Source organism: Lactuca saligna, chromosome 3 (assembly GCF_052625555.1).
Source record: "Lactuca saligna cultivar CGN05327 chromosome 3, ASM5262555v1, whole genome shotgun sequence".
Classification (NCBI taxonomy): domain Eukaryota; kingdom Viridiplantae; phylum Streptophyta; class Magnoliopsida; order Asterales; family Asteraceae; genus Lactuca; species Lactuca saligna.
In genome coordinates, this window is record NC_136419.1 from 9,046,513 (window position 1) to 9,066,870 (window position 20,358).

General features: G+C 33.5%; 1 pseudogene; it reads left to right on the plus strand.

The window, feature by feature from the left end:
- Positions 1-14,355: 14,355 nt before the first annotated feature.
- LOC145035180 (uncharacterized) lies at positions 14,356-15,063 on the plus strand (annotated as a pseudogene).
- The last annotated feature ends 5,295 nt before the right edge of the window (positions 15,064-20,358 follow it).

Consider the following 20,358-nt stretch of genomic DNA (forward strand, 5'->3'; position numbering starts at 1 on the left):
ATACATTGTGATATGTTATATACTTGTTTTCGTGACTCTTGTTGGTATGCTTGTATGACATATATACATGTTCAGATGAAAATAGTCATGTTGGGTTGAAACGGCCATATTAAATGAAATAGGTCGTTGGGTTGAAACAAACCCATTGGCTAAACAGGCCATTAGGTTGAAACAGACCTATTAATTTATTTATGGTTGTATGTTGTATCCTAGGAAACTCACTAAGCTTTGTGCTTATGGTTTTTAGTTTAAATTGTTTAAGGTTTTCTGGTAACGATGGAATTGCACTACTTGATTGTATCACATCCATTAGAGATTTCAAAGCTTAATAACTCTTATGTTTGTACTACAATTAATGTTTTGAAACAAAATGTTTTATTTGGATCTTTGAAGTTGGAATTGGAACAAATGTTTTTAATAATAAATGAAAAACTTATTATGAAGTTAATCATAATTTATTGTAACTGTCATCCATAATAACCCTAATTGTGAAATTTTTAATTATTCATATTCGATTATTTTTATAAACCAAATACAATATATCTTCAATAGTTTCATTTCCATTAGAATTTTTAAAAATAAATAATTTTAATATTTATATATTTAACATATGTAGCACGGTTCCAACATATATAATACTGTTGCAAACACATGTAGTATTGCAAACACATATATGATTGCAACATATATAATAGGATTGCATCATACATAATACAGTTGCAAAAACATGTAACTTTTACAATTTGTATAAATTCAAGATATAATTTACATATTGAACATGTTCAACTTGTATTTAAAAGTTGAAATGTTGAAGAATGGTTCTCAATTGAACTTTCTCTCTCTTTCTCTCTCTCTCTCTCTCTCTCTCTCTCTCTCTCTCTTCCTATATATATATATATATATATATATATATATATATATATATATATATATATATATGGTAAATTAGATGTAATTAAAACTAAAATTAACAAAACTAAACTAAAATATTATAAAATAAAGAAAAAGACTCGAGGGGATTCTTGTACACTTAGAAGATTGTATTCAAGATGGTGTGATTTTCTCTTTACATTTGATGGTTATTTATACTACATAACATCCTATTCACATGTCATCAAAATAGTAATTCAAAAGGTAAATGAAATTACTCAAGGGGTGAAAATTGTCCATCCACATGCATTGTCTAACTTAATAATTTGATGAAATTTATAACACTCCCCATTGGATGGCAACTTTTTTAATCTGAGTTCAACCTTGAAGTACTGCCTCATTAAAAACCCTATGAAAGAAAACATAGTGGAAAAAAACTTTAGCAAAGGGAAAAAGAGTGCATTGCATAGTTGACTCCCCTCATTTAGACATCTGTTACATTATATGCTAGGTACATGTTGCATTCTGATGTTATGCACATGTTTTTTGAAGATTGCAGTAGGGAGTGATTTTGTGAAGCTGTCTGCTACATTGTTGTTGGATGTAACATATTTTATCTCAACCTTTTTATCTTTTATAAGCTCTTGAATCTACTCAAAGAACTTTGGAGGTATATGTTTTGTCCTCACGCTCTTGATATATCATTTGTTAATTTGAGTGACGCATGCTGAATTATCTTCATAAATTAAAGTTGGATCTTTATCTTTATCCAGTCCACATGAAGATAAAATGAGTTGTCTCATTGATATTAACCATGCACATTCTCTACTAGCTTCATGCAATGTAATTACTTAGACATGATTTGAGCATGTGGCAACAAGTGTTTTCTTTTGAGAAAATCAGGAAATTGGGATACCTCCATTCATGAATATGTTGGGGTATGAGCATTCTAACACTCCTAAGTGTACATGCAACCCTAAATACCTTGGATCTATGTTTTCTCTATTATACATGCAAATATGAACATCCAAGGTATTATCCTAATCTAGCATACAAAATTATCAATATAACAAGATAGAATACATACCTCTTTGATGTAGAATGTCTTCATGAAGCTTGAGTGCCTAGTGCCCCAAGTGTGACACCTCAAATGGTTCACACAACACCAAATACACTTGGAATAACTTGAGAGAATTCTACACTTCATAAAATCGGTTAGCCCTCTCTAGAATAATCTAGTGGCCGATTTTGTCAAGAATAAGATCTTTATATAGTGTTACAATTAGGGCAAACCCTAATTGTCATGACTTTCCATTTCCTTGGATACATGGGTTCAAATACACCATGGAGCATCCAAGGAGCATCATATGGGTTTTGGCCCAACTAGATAATCCATGGAGCATTAGCCCACTATACAAGTATGGATGATTTACACAATCAACCCATATATTTAATTAGTCTTCTTTTGATCACTTAATTAATCCTAGATTAATTCTTGATCAATACTAATTAAATAATCTTATTATTCTTATTATTAATATACTAGAACTTATAATATATTAATAACCATAAGTGTCTTATTTCTCTCATTATAGTCTATCCAAGTGCATGATGCCATGCAACCCAAATGGACCATGTCGGGTCGGGTCAAGTCTTACCAATTATAGTTATGGACTTAGACATTAATCCAACAGTCTCCCACTTGGATAAGTCTAAAACTATTATTGCGTATGACTTCAGGAACCAACTGGCAATCGTAGCTCTCAAAAGCTTCTGTCGAACTCTGACCTTGTAGATGAACTCTGATCTTGTCAATGACTTGTCCATTAGATAAGGGATCATATATTCCTCCATTCTAGATATCATATGGACTGAGACATGGATTATAATCATTCTCTCTGTCCATTTGTTGTTTCCCGATTTCTGATTTATGACGACTGACTAATTGAACAAATCAAATCAGTCCTGGCCCGGCCGAGCACTTCCATTTGTCATCATCAAATCATCGAGGGGCCCACAGATACCACTTTTATCCCGAAGGTAAAAGGAATGGATAAACTTCGACTCATATGGCTTGTTCTACTACTTGTTGAATCGTACACAAAGACACGTTTTATAACATCGAGTTACCAATGCGTTTCGTGTAATCAATGTACTATCAACTCATAGTAACAACTCATATCTCTAGGTTTGAAGAATATAAGATATTATCGTCTCATGATCACTCGTGATAAAACCCATGAAGTGATTCCAATGAGCGCGGGTTGAATCCAATACTCAGAACTTATGAGCACTCATGAGTGTTGTAGCCCTTTGTCCAACAACTTAGACCTCTACAAGCCAACCCATGACAGTCTTAATTCATATCTACTTCCAACATATGACCGACTGTGGATGGTTTGAATAACTTAGTCATTCCGGAAGAATAACCTAGTTTATTCGGGAAGTCAAAACATGCAAAGTGCAACACAATAATAATTGAATCCAATATGGTCTCAGAACTTATGAATATAAATAAAACACCTTTTATTTATCACCATATGATTACACATTATTCATTGTATACTGTTTCAGCTATCAACATTATTCTTGAATTTAAAACAATAGTTGTCCCATGCTCCAAGCATGCACACTATGTTTTCTAAACACTAGTCATGCCATACACCAAGTATGCATAATATGTTTGTCTATGATCTTTATTTTGTGAACTTGATCAAATGAACATAACTTCAATGATTCTCTTTTCACACTCCCAAATCCTTTCTGCAAATGCAAGAATTCCAAATTCATGCCATTTACTGAAATCTGTTAGATTCTAAACTTATATGCATCGATCCTCTTGTAATGATTATGCACAAAGTCAGAAAGACTTAACAACAATCATTACAGAGCATTCCAAAGGAGATCAAGTCCTTGGAACCATCCTTCTTGCATTAAGTTTCCTTAATCTTACACATATTGAAAATTCTAACTTTGAAACATTTCCAGATTCCATTTCGACTATCACTTCTGAACAAGAGTTGCCTCCTTACAGATTATGTCAATATGGTCCTTCCAGAATTATCACTATACTTCTAACTGTCCTTGAGCAACCAATCTTTGGTAAACCTTAGATTGTCCTCGACAATTGTTTAATCCTTTTAGTCATATCCAGTTCTAAACCTTTTCCCTTCTTAATGCCCCAGGCATTTGGAAATTTTTAGAAATGATGAATATAGCACATGTAATCGATCCTATATCCGAAGCATATGGGACACGATTCATGATGTCTCACATAAAGACTAAACCCGTCTTTTGCTATAACATTTCCATTTCAATTTGCCAAGTTCTCATAATTCAGATTATGAAAAGGGATGCCGTTATCATAATCGAATTTAAGAACGCAAATAATGGACCCATATACAGAATTTCCTTATGTTGAGCCATTCCAACATGAAATTCATATATATCCTTGACTAAATGATTAAAACCTCACGATCTAAGCTTATAGATTTGAGATGAAGTATATACAGAATTTCCTTATGTTGAACCATTCCAACATGAAATTCATATATATATCCTTGACTAAATGATTAAAACCTCACGATCTAAGCTTATAGATTTGAGATGAAGTATAATTTCCTCTCCCTTAATTATAGCAAAACAACTTTTTTCCCAATTGAAACCTTTTGTTTTCTATAATTAACATTGCTAGCTTGCAATACTTATCATAATTATCATGCTCCCACTAACATGATGATTATTAGCATAACACTTATGCTCCCACTAGCTTTGACATGTACTCAGAAAGCTTGACTTCTAGAAATCAATACTTTATTGACTTTCTGACCAAAGTTCAGATTTCTGATACTAGATTGTTTTGATAAGACTTTATCAAAAAACATACACCTTCCCTTAGATAGCACATTTGTGTGTCTAAACAATTATGAAGAGGGATGCCGTAATCATAATGGTTAGACCTTTTTGCCACTTCTCACAAGTCCAAGTTAGTGTGCCGGTAAACCACACATGCTCCACTAACGACTTTGAGAATGCAAATATCCCAATTGCTATCTAGCTAAAATCTACTTAGTGGAAGTGTTTCCTCACCATCATTTTCATGAATCAGAGAGAAACCTTATGACACTTAGATTTATTGGTGTATGAGTTCCTACCCATATGAATTTGTCAAAACCATAATCACAAGACAAGGATAATGACAAATCCAAAACCATATGGATTGAACTCAATCTTAATTTCTTGCCACCTGGCAGCTCAAGGGCCTACCATTGCTTCCAAGTTGTTGTGCAACACATTGAGAACTCTAAGAACTCATATGCAAAGCCAACTTTAACTAGAATGGGCACAGAATATGTCAACACGATAGGTTATAAACCTCAAGTCATGTGCTAGTGAAGAACTTCAGGTTTCATTCTTGATTAGTTCTTGAGAATTTCAAGACCTTTAAGACTCCCACTGTCCTCTTGACCTATAAGACTCCCTTGTCAAACATCCAAGAGATAGTGCAGATTCTAATCAAGACAAACACTTCACACAATTGGCCTTAGTTGGTCTTTGTTTTATCCAAAACATCACAACTTACCAATTTCAAATGTACACGAGTAGAAAACTTTTACTCTTACATTTGATAAGTGTTTTAAACCTTCTTTAAGACATGTCACTCAAATTACAATCTTGGAGTACGACTCTAAGACTTGTATTGGAACGAAGTATGACTCATCTTCTTGATTTAACCATTTCAACAATTCAAGATCCCTTCTTCTTAGTCATAAGAATGCACTAAGACTTCCTTAGAGAACTAATTTTGATATGGTTTCTTAATCATTAAGATGATCACAAAACTGATACTAAAGTACTCTCCCATCTTTTCAGATTTGAGAAACTTTTATCCTTCTGCCTAATTTGATTCTTCTTATCCGCTCTGTTATGCATTGGAACCTTTTCCAATGTCTCAGAGTTACACTTAAGCTTGTAAGTATAATCATATTTACTGAACTCTAGTAAAATATGACGAATAGCCTTATATCTTTTGTGGTGGACTTAATCAGTGCACATGACTATGTACTCGATCCCTTAGTCCATTACTTGACTCACACATCCATGTGAATAAGTAATTAGTCTTAATTTTTCCAATACTTGAAAAGTTCTCATTCATCATGCTATACAACTTGCATGATTCCAAGTCCCGGTCCAATTGAGACTTTGGATGATGAGAATCTTTCCTTATTTGGTAAATTTAGACATTACCATAAATGAAGGAATCAATTTCATATTTCCACTCTTGCTATTAATGGAATCATATAAGCAACAATTTTTTCCTCAAATGCCATTGTAAGGATATTTTTAAAATAAATAAAATAAAAATTTTCTTTTATTTTAAAACTATGCGGAAAAACTTATCCTTACAATCCATATAAAAACTTGTTGTTATCTATTCCTTAGCAATATCTCATAACTCCTAAGAAGTAGCTCAAGAATCCGATTTTCAAACTACGCGATAGAAATCCATCTATGCGATCAGATTCAACATATTCTTTCTTTAAGTTCCTTTACTTTTCTTTGATTCTTAAAACATTACCATGTGACCCAGTCACATCATGCATCAAGAATCTCAGAATAGAAACTTAACAGAGTTAGAGTAGTGGACTTTACCTGAAGTAGAGTCAACCTTATTGACTTTAACACCCTTAGGTAAATTTGGCAGCTTCGCAAATAATGACCCTTTCTTTGGCAATATAAACATATGGACCCTTTGATAATGGTACACGGGACTATCACAGACTTAGCTTTTCTCTTTACCATTTGTTCAACCGAGTTGACTATGGCCGATCCCTTTCCATTGGGAAGAGAATGCTTTTTCTGTATTTCCAGTGTCACCATTGTCAATGTCCATAAAGTTTCAGGAAGTTGATCTTAACAATAGATAAGATCATTAAGGGTCTTGTCATAGTCTATTTCATAGGTGTCCCAAAGGAACTCACTATGTGACTTAGAAAGTGATTGAACCACCAACTTTCTCAAGACATTGACACCCAACTCTCCCGGCTTGTCAATATGTGACTACATCTCCAAGATGTGATCACACCTAGACCTTGTCTTGCCAATAGGGTTCGAGTGACCTTAAATTTTTCAAGAACTTGTGGGTTAGGGAGAATAATTGGAGGAGGAGAGAGAAGTATGATATCCATGGGACATCATCTTCATTTAGGAAAGCTTGTTTCAAGAGATTTGGGAAGATCATAAATGTCTAAACCAGACATGTTTTGGGAGATATTCAAGATAGTTGATTTAAAATCCTTAATATGACACCCAATATGAAATATTAAGGATAGGACCCAACAGACTATTTTATAACTTAGAAGAGGTATGCCGTAATCCAAGCTATAAAACAATTTGAAGGTAGGTGAATGACGATTCACCAATTTCCACCAAGATAAACGAAATGTATTATTAGGTTTTAATTGGATTTGAAATTCCTAGATCTTTTGAGATTCATTGAACTGTTCAATGGCATGTTTCAATCTCGAGTGTGCCCTTCAGGTTTTGTGACTGGGATGCCGAGGATCACAAAACAAGGTGTGAAGTAACCATGCAAATTACTTGGTACCCTTAAGTGTTTACCCCTCAATCGATGTGCCGGTTAACCACACACGCTCCATCGATACTATGATAAACATTAAGTTACCCTTTGCCTACCTTGTTAAATACGAGTTAGTGTGCCGGTTAACCACACACGCTCCACTAACCGACTTAAACAAAGTGCAAAGTGTAATTTCATGGATTAGCACCTTATTCACATTTTCCTAAGTAACTAAGATTGGGAATTATTAAGAGTTTAGTTACTTAGTATTTATCATTAATACTTTTAATGAAGGGAGAATTATAGTCATGTCAAACCCGTTCGGCTAACGACCCTCCACCAGTCAAGCAAGCGGTGGGTGAGAGTGGACACCCATTAAGTTGCCATTTTATAGGCAACAACCTTATACCCACCTTATAGACCGGCTTCGTGAATGAGGCGTACTAGCGGTAAGACCGACTTTACTCTTATACATACATATATATATATATATATATATATATATATATATTATTAACTTATAATATTATAAAGTATAAGGGTTGAATTTTAACTTTTAAAATTCTAAGGGCTAACTTGGAATTAAAGTATTCATAAGAGAAAACTTTACAAATTCCAAAACTTGAGGGCAAGTTTTGAAACTATTCAAAACTAATTAATTCCATAACTTACGTGTTTAAAGTAGTTTTAATCCAAAAACTCTTCAAGTTCCATAACTTGAGGACAAATTATGGAAGACTTTAAACTAATAAAGAATTAACTTTTTCTTTATTTTATAACTTATGAAATTAATTAAGGTTACATTATTTTTTTTTATATTTATTTAATGAAGAGACTCTTGGTCCTCCATAACTTGAGGACAAATTATGGTGTCATAACTCCAATTAATTAGAACTAGACTCTTCATTTTGTAACCTTTGCCAACTTTATGAGTTTTATGAGTCTTTAATGTGACTCTTCATGTAACTTGAGGATAAGTTACACAAACATATTTTATACTCAACTCTTAGATTAAAATGGATTGAAAACAACTATTTCATTCAACTTTTTCTATTAATCTAAGAAACTCATAAGAACAAGATAATTCAAATCAAAATTTTTCATGTAATTAGTCTAACCTTTAAACTAATACAAAACATGAATCTATTGACAATTATCTTTGAAAATGGATTAGCATGAACATTACCACATCAAAAACAAGTTTATAAGTTCAAAAACAACTTAGGGTAATGTTCCTAGTCCATTTCTAGCCAAAAACCTCGAAAGTATGCTGTCTGGGGTCCAACTCGTCGAGTGCATGAACACAACTCGGCGAGTTGGATGCATTTTGTCTTGGACTCGTCGAGTCCCTTCATGGACTCGGCGAGTCTGCTGGGCTGACAACACCAATTTCGATTATTTCAGCTTCTATTGCAGGTATAACAAGAAAACAAGCCTAGGCTCTGATACCACTGTTGGGTTATGAGCATTCTAACACTCCTAAGTGTACATGCAACCCTAAATACCTTGGATTTATGTTTTCTCTATTATACATGCAAATATGAACATCCAAGGTATTATCCTAATCTAGCATACAAAATTATCAATATAACAAGATAGAATACATACCTTTTTGATGTAGAATGTCTTCATGAAGCTTGAGTGCCTAGTGCCCCAAGTGTGACACCTCAAATGGTTCACACAACACCAAATACACTTGGAATAACTTGAGAGAATTCTACACTTCATAAAATCGGCTAGCCCTCTCTAGAATAATCTAGTGGCCGATTTTGTCAAGAATAAGATCTTTATATAGTGTTACAATTAGGGCAAACCCTAATTGTCATGACTTTCCATTTCCTTGGATCCATGGGTTCAAATACACCATGGAGCATCCAAGGAGCATCATATGGGTTTTGGCCCAACTAGATAATCCATGGAGCATTAGCCCACTATACAAGTATGGATGATTTACACAATCAACCCATATATTTAATTAGTCTTCTTTTGATCACTTAATTAATCCTAGATTAATTCTTGATCAATACTAATTAAATAATCTTATTATTCTTATTATTAATATACTAGAACTTATAATATATTAATAACCATAAGTGTCTTATTTCTTTCATTATAGTCTATCCAAGTGCATGATGCCATGCAACCCAAATGGACCATGCCGGGTCGGGTCAAGTCTTACCAATTATAGTTATGGACTTAGACATTAATCCAACAGAATATGTATCTAGTTTGAGAGCTAGCTTTATGAGGGTCAGATAAATAGCCTACGTCTGCATAATCAATCAAGCCTTGGTTTGAATTGTTAGGATAAAATAATCCTACTTCAGTAGTTCCTATAAAGTATCGAAAAATTTGTTTGATCCCATTCCAATGTCTTCTTGTAGGGGATGAACTAAACCTTGCTATCAAGTTTACAGTGAAAGAAATGTCGGGTTTGGTACAATTGGTAAGATACAAAAGAGCCCTAATTGTATTTAGATATGGTACTTCTGAACCAAGAACTTCTTCATTTTCTTTGTGGGGATGAAATGGATCTTTGTCAATATTTAATGATCTATCAACCATTGGGGTGCTTAAAGGTTTGATGTTGGCCATATTGAAATGTTTCAAGACTATTTCTATATAATTTGATTGGTGTACAAGTATTCCGTTAGGCATATGTTCTTTCTAAAAACCAAGAAAATATTTGGTTTTTCCAAGATCTTTCATTTTAAATTCTTCTTTAAAAGTTCAATCATTTTAAGGATTTCTTTATTCATTCATATGATGCTCAGATCATTAACATACACCGTTATGATTACATACTCAGATGTTGTTTACTTAATAAATACACATGGACAAATAATATTATTTTTATAATATTTACTTGTTAAATAATCGTTTAAGAGATTGTACCACATATGTCTAAATTACTTTAAACCATACAAAGATCTTTGTAATTTGATATAATACATTTATTTGTGTTTTGCACTTAATGCTTCTGACATTTTAAATACTTTAGGGATTTTCATATAGATATCACTAGGGATGAGCATATGATCCATTGGACCGGACTAAACTGAAAAGAAAACAGGACCGGACCCGAACCAGACCGGATATTCTTATAAGTGGGCCAACTTTCGGGTTTTGTTTTTTACAATAACCGAGTTTTGATTTTGGACCGGAAAACCAAATGTTATTACATTTTTTGAGTGACATAAATTCAAAGAGTACACAAAAAAACCTATGGATTCAAGCGTCTCTTCCCAAGTCAACTTATATTGTTGATATTTTTTTTGGGTTCTTTATCTCGCATTCCACTGTTGGTCGATGTACAATATGTTATTAATCTTCTACATTCTAAAAAAGTGTAATTTTTATAAAAAAAATGTTGTTATAAAAAAGGAATTGCATATTTTTAATTAAAGATGTATTTTTTTAAAAAGAAAATGTAGTTTTTTAAAAAATAATGTAGTTTATTTATCAAATGAGGTGTTTGTTGCTTTTTTTTACAAATAAAAGCTGCTAAGTGTAGTTATTTTATTAAAAACATCCTTTTAATAAAAAACTGTTAAAATGATTTTTTTTAATAAATAGTGCATATTTTTGTCCAAAACAATACTGCTAAAGTCTAATTCGATCCAAAAACCGAAAACCGGTTTGGTACCCGGAACTGGACCAGACATGTAACAACATACATTTTTAAAACAAATTTTCATTTTTTTAAACATACATTTACTCATAAAATAATGTCAAAACATAATGTATCATATGTTATCATCACAAATCATATCCCAGAATCTTAAAACATAAACTCCACGAGTGTGTACGGATCATGTCGGTGCCTTCCCTCGATCATCACTAGACCCTGAAACACGTAACACAACAAATGTAAGCATAAATGCTTAGTGTGTCTCAGCGGGACCCTCCAGTCTCGTAGCTCGTTGGACCTTCTGGTCCGGTCATAGCTCGTTGGACCCTTCGATCCGGTCTATATCGTTAGACCCTCCGGACCGATCTACACAGTTCATATCATACATATATCAAAGCACATAATCTCATACATACACATAGCACACAAGACCCTCCGGTCTACACTTAGATACCACTCTAGGTAATGTATAGTGAGAAGACTCACCTCGAATATATCGGATAATCTCGCACACGTATACACTGATCTAGCCTCCGCCTAAACACATAAACAATTATCTCAAATCAATAACGACTCTCCATGCTAGACTAGTCTCTTCCATGTTCTTTAAGAAGGCTAAAAGACCATTTTACCATTCAAATGGCCCAAAAGTCCAATTGTTGACCAAACCCTAAAAGTTAACAAAAGTCAACGGTTAAACTTTGGCCATACTCGTCGAGTGCACTCGTGTGACTCGGTGAGTCCATGCATATCCTCTTCGCCCTTGGTCCTCACTCGAATCGCTGAGTCAACCCTACACTCAACGGGTTATCACAGGTCGCGAATCGCGGGGCAACCCGACTCAACTCGTCGAGTCCTCTTATGGACTCGACGAGTTCCTCCCATGAAAACACTCAAACGGTCTTCTGAGGTCAGATATGCTTCTCCAAAATGGACTCTAAGCTCTCTAGGGTTTTATCATGGGAGTAGTGGTTGCAAATGACGGCTATAAGGGCCTTTAAATAAGGCTCAGGCCATGAGATTTAGGGTTTCACTTTACAACACGGACTCGCCAAGTCCACGCATCGACTCGTCGACTCCGATCATTAATCCATACAAGAATTTGCGATCCTACTCGGCGAGTCTGAGCGTCAACTCGTCGAGTCCCTCGATAAAAATAAAAATAAATAATTAAAATAAGATACCTAGGAATTCGGATGTTACAAGACGCAATACACCCGAAACTAGTCCGATTTTCTGGTAAGGTAATTCACAGTTTTCATTCTTCAGGTTTTCAGTTTTCAGGCTGGTTTCGTCCGAGTCCGGCCCATTGTTCGTCCCTAGATATCCCTATCAAGTTATCCGTACAAGTAAGTTGTAACAACATCCATAAGACGTATTTCTAAATTTTCAAAGACTACCAAGCTGATTAAATATCTAAAAGTGGTTGCATCTATTACCAGTGAATAAGTTTCCTCATAATCAGTTTCAGGTCTTTGAGAGATACCTTGAGCCATAAGCCTAGCCTTGTATCTCAACATTTCATCTTTCTCATTTCTTTTTGTATGAATATCCATTTATACCCTAATGGTTTCACAACTTCAGGTGTGAGGATAATGACCCTGGCAACCTTTTTTTTAAGAGAATTTAATTCAACTTGCATAGCCTCTTTCCACTTAGCTTAATCATTTCTTCATTAAAATTAAATGATAGATTGTGTTTCGGGATCATCATTCATAATATCACATGCAACTGAATAAGAAAATATTGCACTTATACTATGAGTTTCATCTTGGCCATATACTCTATTTTTTGATGATAGTTTATTGCAACATCTTCCTCTCTTGGGGGAATTTTTATATTTTGTGTTTCTCCAGGAACATTTCCTCATGATCTAGTGCTTTTTCTACACCTCTTTTTTGCATGGGTTCTTATCCTTAGAACCAAATGGCCTTCAACGCTTCTGGAATGTTTAAGACTCTTGAGTGACTTTATCATTAGATTGTCCATATGGATTTTCAATTTGAGTTGGAACATCTAGTATATATGAATTAGTCACCCATTTTGTGTCAACAAATCCATCAGGTAATTGATTTTTCATTTATTGGAAATGCATTATCTTTTGAACTTCCATTTAACATTGCTTTGTATGAGGGTTAAGATATGATAAAGAAAGCTCAAGCCATGAAACATCCTATTCTAGAATCTTCTTTTATCCCCTAAAAATGGGAAATTTACACCACAAATTGTCAATAAGCTAGGCGTGTTGTAAAAACATCACATATTAAAGGTTCAAGACAAGATATCATATAATAGAGACTAACTCATAACCAACATATATTCTCAACCTTCTTTGAGGACCTATTTTTGTTTGTTTTAGTGGTGTAATGGGGAAATATACTGCACACCCAGATAATTTATTATATTATTGAATTCTTTGAAGGGGTGATGATTATGATGGCATGTGTGGAATATGAAAGATCTAGTGAATCATCATACAAATCAAGAAAACATGGAGTAAATAAATCTGGTTTAAGCTCGCATTAGTTTTTGATAGAAAGAGTACAAATGGGTTTGTCATTTCTCTCTCTAAAACAAACACACCAAAATGATCATTACATAAATGAGTGTCAGTCACTTCCTATTTATATGAAAGACAACTCATTACAAAATACAAGAATGTAATCCAAAATACATCCAAGTGTAACTTTGCACACTAACATTCTCCCCCTTAATGTTAGGATTGGATGTCCCCGCTTCAATATCCAACGAGATCGCGCGATCAAGACGAAACTCCCTCTTGAAATGATATCGGTCTTTAAATCCACAAATGAATACCCGAAGCTTTGAATACCCACTTATCATTCTACCCCTTTTTATAATAAAAAAAAGTGAATATAAAACCCATTAAGGGTGAGAAATGCCCGATGAATAATCTTTGCATAACTCTCACTTGATGTGTACCAAAAATGAAACACCAAAAAACTTGCATGGTAAAACAATCACGAAAAAGTCTTGGAAAATTTCACTTGTGAAAATTTTCGACTTTTGGGTGAGACTTGCAAGAATTTCCAAAATCTGGGTAAAAACTGTCACTTTCAGAATTTTGTAGGGACCCATTGCGCCAAAAATAGCTTAAGATGCGAAACACTCCCCCATTTGCGAAACTCGATATAAAGCGTTAAGCCGCATTAACTGTAGGGAATGAACTTTTAAATTCTTCAATTTCTCATCTTGGTTAGTCCACTTTTGAATTTGGGTAATTTCTGCCAAAATGTTGAAACTGCAGGACTAAATGAGAAAAAAATTCACCTTGCATAATACTTTTACTCCAGGAAATATATTTGGGGATGTGGTTGCGAGTGGTGCAGATTGTCTGGCACCGTCCATGGATCCAAGTACTCTCAATACTATGCCTCCTGTTATTATTGATGGTGAAGATCCTACAACGGGTGATGATGTAGCAACCAATGATCATGTCCAAACCAGAGATAACACTTTTTTCTCTTCACAAAACCTTCAACGCTCTGATCACTTAGATAACTTATAAGAAGAAAATGCCGCTTTCTATTCAAATTTCATAAATTGGGCTGGTGATGTCTTGTCACCGAACAATACTGGTGGATCTACTCAATTTCAAAAGAGTTCCAAAGAAAGTTTTAAACTTTAACCTATAGAGATGAAACGTAAAAATTGAGAGTCAAATGGATCTGTAATGTTTATAGGATTTATGACTCAACAACATGCCATTCAAAAACATACTCTTGAACTATTAGAGTCAGATACATCTACTGGCAATCAAAGCCAATATTTTAGTATCAATGCAGCTATAGGTTTGATTAATCGAATGGTTGATGATGGGATAATGACAACTGAGAATGAGTTGTGGTGCTTTGCAATGAGTTTGTTTGAAGATCCAATAAAAAGAGAATTGTTTTTAACTCTCCTAAACAATGCAGGTAGGCCGGCATGGCTAAATTATAAGAATAACATTGGCAAATAATTTTTTTTTGTTTTAATGTCATCGATGATTCATTATTCATCAATTTTTTTTTAAATTTTTTTTAGTGGGTCATTCATTTGGATATTGTTCTATTTCAATTGTTAATGCTACATATTTGATTTGTGATGTGTTGTGTTATGATTAGTTTAAAGTTTATATATGATTATTGCATATTTTATACTTATAAAAATCATGTTGAATAGGTGTAAGTGTGTAAATGGATATCGAAAGATGGAAGACGAGAAGGAAATTGTATCGTTTAAAACTATTATCGAACACATGCTCTTCAAGTGTTCTAGTTGCTGCATACTTTTTCAGATACATGTATAAGGAACCTTGTATTGCATCAAATCAAATAGGAGTGTCTTGGATGAATGAAATTTTGAAAGGTCATCCTATTAGATGTGTTGATGCGTTTAGAATGCACCCAAATGTGTTTCTACAAACAGCTAAAGAACTTTAATTATAGTATGGACTGGAATCAACTGTTAAAATTTTGGTTGTTGAAAAGTTCGGGATTTTTTTGTACACTCTTGCTTTAGGTGTGTCCAATAGAGATGGTGGGGAACAGTTTCAACGATCGATGGATACGATTAGTAGATCCTTTCATGATGTTCTAGAGGAAAAAGATTCAAAGGTCTAGCACGTGACATTATACGACCGAAATATCCAACCTTCCAACTTTACCTCCACAAATCAAGAATGATAAAAGATACATGCCATATTTTAAGATATTATATTAAGATATTTCATTTAATTTTTTTTATACAATATTGTTACTAATTTGAAATTGCATTTAGGATTGCATCGGATGTATCGATGGTACACACATAGTGGCATGCATCACTGAATCTCAAAAATTTTGGTATATCGGTAAAAAATGGTTCCCTAAATTTAATGTAATGGCAACTTGTTATTTTGATATGTGTTTTACCTTTGCATCTGTTGGATGTGAGTGATCTGCACATGACACACGTGTGTTCCTTCATGCTATTAACACGCCATCAATATTTTTTCCCAAACCACCTGAAGGTAAATTATCATAATTATGTTTGTTTTTTTTCCTATTATTATATACATTTAATGTTATAGTTTCTTATTTTTCACAATTTTAACAGGTAAAGATTATTTTGTTGATTAAATCTATTCAGATAGAAATTGATATATGGTTTCGTATTTCAAGACAAGATACCATAAATATCAATTTGAAAATGAGTCTCCAGCTAATATGCAGGAAGCTTTCAATCGTTCCCATTCATTATTGCGAAGTTGTATTGAAAGATAATTCAGAATCTTAAAGAGTAGATGGAAGATACTCAATGGAATGCCTAAACATAGTGTGCAAACTCAGATTGACCTTATTATGGCCACATTCGCTTTTCATAACTACATTCGTTGTAGCTCTGAGGAAGATATGTTTTTTAATTCTGTTGCAGAGCATCTTGATTGTGTAACAATTGATGAGCTTCATGATGTCCGTAGTAGTTACATGAGTAATGAAGACTTTTATGAATGATCTAATAATATGAAGCGCGATCGTAATGATATTGCCATTTTAATATAGAATGTTCGACGTTGATGATTTTATTACTAGATTTTTATGTTGCAGTATGTATGACTCTAGATTTTGTGATAGTACCAAGTTATCGAACATTTCTTAGTTTTTGAAAAAGAACAATTTAGACAAACAGTTTTTCATTATTATTTTTCTATTTTATATTTACAAGATGTCCTTTTAGGTAATTTTACATGTTTTAAACGCTTCCAGCTACTTTTTCTAAACACTTATGTAACAAATAAAAGCAACAGATATCCGCTACCAGCTACCCACTAATCGCTACCCTCTACCCGCTATTCGCCACTCACTACCAGCTAGTTTTGTTGAACACAACGTATGGGTGTGTTCGACACACAACTTTTAAGAGCTTGTAGCATATACCTTTTAACAAAACGCTCAAAAAAAGATGAAGCTTTTTTTGGCAGCATTGGGCTGTATGAGCGTTTAGCTTTTAGAAAAATCAAATGCTCCAAATTTCAAACGTTACTACAAGAAGCGTTCAATCAATGGTTCCAGCCTAGTATCACAAAATTACTAAATTGCCCATAAGAAATTCGCGTATCTAATCATGCCGTTCTTATTTCACCCTGAACCCCTAACATGATTCCCTCTCCATCGCCTCTCAAGAAGAACCTCACAACTGTCGGACCTATCCCTCTCCTACGTAGTTAAGATCCTCTCCCGCATAGTGAAGAATCTTCATAAAACAGGTAGCTTTTCAATTCATATGGATGCTTTGTCATAGAATTTAAATATTTTCATCTTCATTATAATACTACTTTATTGTTTTTTTTTATCAATCTAATGAAGATATGTATGATACTTAAATTTGGTTCGTAGTAAAATAAGTTGTGAATGATATTTTTAATCATGTTTACCAAAAAAGAGTATAAAAAAACACATGAGATTTTAATTTCACAGTGTTGGTTTTGTCATAAAAACACATGTGGAAGTTGATAGGATCACAAAATTTCTTTTCGCTTGCCCATGACATTAATTACATTGAGGGTTCCTGTACTGGTTTAATTAGCAAATTGTAGGTGAATTTTAATACGTCTGTAGCAAAATAAGATTATATAGTACTTAAAAACTAGATAGCTCCCTAAGAGAAGAAATTATGGTCAAAATTTAATGTTTGACCATGGACCATTTACCTATTATTGTTCCAACAAACATATAACTGTATTTTCCATTGAAAGAACATCAGGTAGCTAGGTTCCACATAATTGTATTTTCCATTGAAAGAACATCAGGTAAGTTCCCAAAAGAAGAAATTTTAGATTTAGACCATTTTGCTCCTTGGGTTTGTTTAATCCTATTGTGGGTTTCATGGTGCTGATGGGTATAGAGTAAAAATAGTTGTGTGTCTCAATTAAGTGTATATATATATATATATATATATATATATATATATATATATATATATATATATATATATAGTTCATTCTTGAAGCATGAAAATCTCTGTTTTGAACCATTTTACCCCTTGGGTTTGTTTAGTCCTATTGTGCGTTTCTTGATGCTGATGGATTTAGAGTACAAGTTATTGCGTGTCTCAATTAAGCATGTATATATACGGTTCATACTTGAAGCATGCAATTGCAGTTTTGGACCATTTTTCCCTCTGGGTTGGTTCAATCTTGTTATGGGTTTCCTGATGGGTTTAAAGTAAAAGTTGTTGTGTGTCTCAATTAAGCATATATATTGTTCATTATGTCAGGTCATGTGGTTATAATTTTTTTAATAATCAGTTATTTGAATTCAAAATCAGGTACTATGAACTTGAATAATGACAATAGAAAATAATGTGATTGGCCATATACGTCTGTCATGATTTTGTGTGATATATTAAATAAGAATATATCATGAAGAATGGTCGTACCTCACCAATTAAATGGCAAGACCTTCAGCCAATTTTTTAAAAAGATGCTAATATCAAGTTAAATAACTACAAATCGTTAAAGAACAAGCACGATAATATGCGAAGATACTACAACCTTTGGAAGTCGTTAAAAATTGGTGAAACTGGTTTAGGTTCGAATGAGAGTATACGACAACCAAATTGTTCGGAAGAATGGTGGGACAAATAAATGAAGGTAAATTTTTTTTTTTACTAATAGGTAATTTGTCATTATTTTGAAAACTAACAGGAAATAGAATATATTATATAGGGAAACCCGAATGTTAAGGGAATACGAAAAAAACAACCTTCTTTAGAGCTACAAGAAGCATAGGATCATATATTTGGGGATGCGGTTGCAAGTGGTGCAGACTGTGTGGCACCGTCCATGGATCCAAGTACTCTCAATACTATGCCTCATGTTATTATTGATGATGAAGATCCTACGATGGGTGATGATGTAGCAACCGATGGTCATGTCCAAACCGGAGATAACACTTTTTTCACTACACAAAACCTTTAATGCTCTGATCACTTGGATAACTTATAAGTAGAAAATGCCGCTTTCTTTTCAAATTTCATGAAGTGGGCCGGTGGTGTCTTGTCACCGAACAATACTGGTAGATCTACTCAATTTCAAAAGAGTTCCAAAGAATGTTTTAAACTTAAACCTATACAGATTAAACGTAAAAATAGAGAGTGAGTTGGATCTGTAATGTTTATGAGATTTATGACTCAACAACATGTCATTCAAAAACATACTCTTGAACTATTATAGTCAGATACATCTACTGGCAATCAAAGTCAAGATTTTAGTATCAATGCAGCTATATGTTTGATTAATCGAATGGTTGATGATGAGATAATGACAAATGGGAGTGAGTTGTAGTGCTTTGCAATGAGTTTGTTTGAAGATCCGGTAAAAAGAAAATTGTTTTAACTCTCCTAAACGATGCAGGTAGGCCAACATGGCTAAATTATAAGAATAACATTGTCAAACTATTTTTTTTTTGTTTTAATGTCATTGATTATTCATTATTCATTTTTTTTTTAATTTGAGTGGGTCATTCATTTGGATATTGTTCAATTTCAATTGTTAATGCTACATTTCTGATTTATGATGTGTTGTGTTATGATTAATTTAGAGATTATATATGATTATTGAATATTTTATACTTATAAAAATCATGTTGAGTAGGTGCATGTGTGTAAATGGATATCAAAAGAGAGAAGAAGAGAAGGAAAATGTTTCGTTTAAAACTATTATCGAACACATGCTCGTCAAGTGTTCTAGCTGCTGCATCCTTTTTCAGATACATGTATAAGGAACCGTGTATGACATCAAATCAAACATGAGAGTCTTGGATTAATGAAATTTTGAAAGGTGATCATATTCGATGTGTTAATGCATTTAGAATGCACCCAAATGTGTTCCTACAACTAGCTAAAGAACTTGAATTAAAGTTTGGAGTGGAGTCAAGTGATAAAATGTCGGTTGTTGAAAACTTGAGGATTTTTTCGTAGACTCTTGCTTTAGGTGTGTCCAATAGAGATGTTGGGGAGCGGTTTTAACGATCGGGGGGTTACGATTAGTAGAGCATTTCATGAAGTTCTAGAGGTAAGAACTTCTAGAGGCAAAAGATTCAAAGTTCTAGCACTTGACATTATATGACCGAAAGATATGTTTTTTAATTTTGTTGCAGAGCATCGTGATTGTGTTCCAATTGATGAACTTCATGATGTTCGTAGTAGTTACATGAGTAATGAAGAGTTTTACGAAAGATCTAATAATATGAAGCGCGTTCGTAATGATATTGCCACTTTAATATGGAATGCT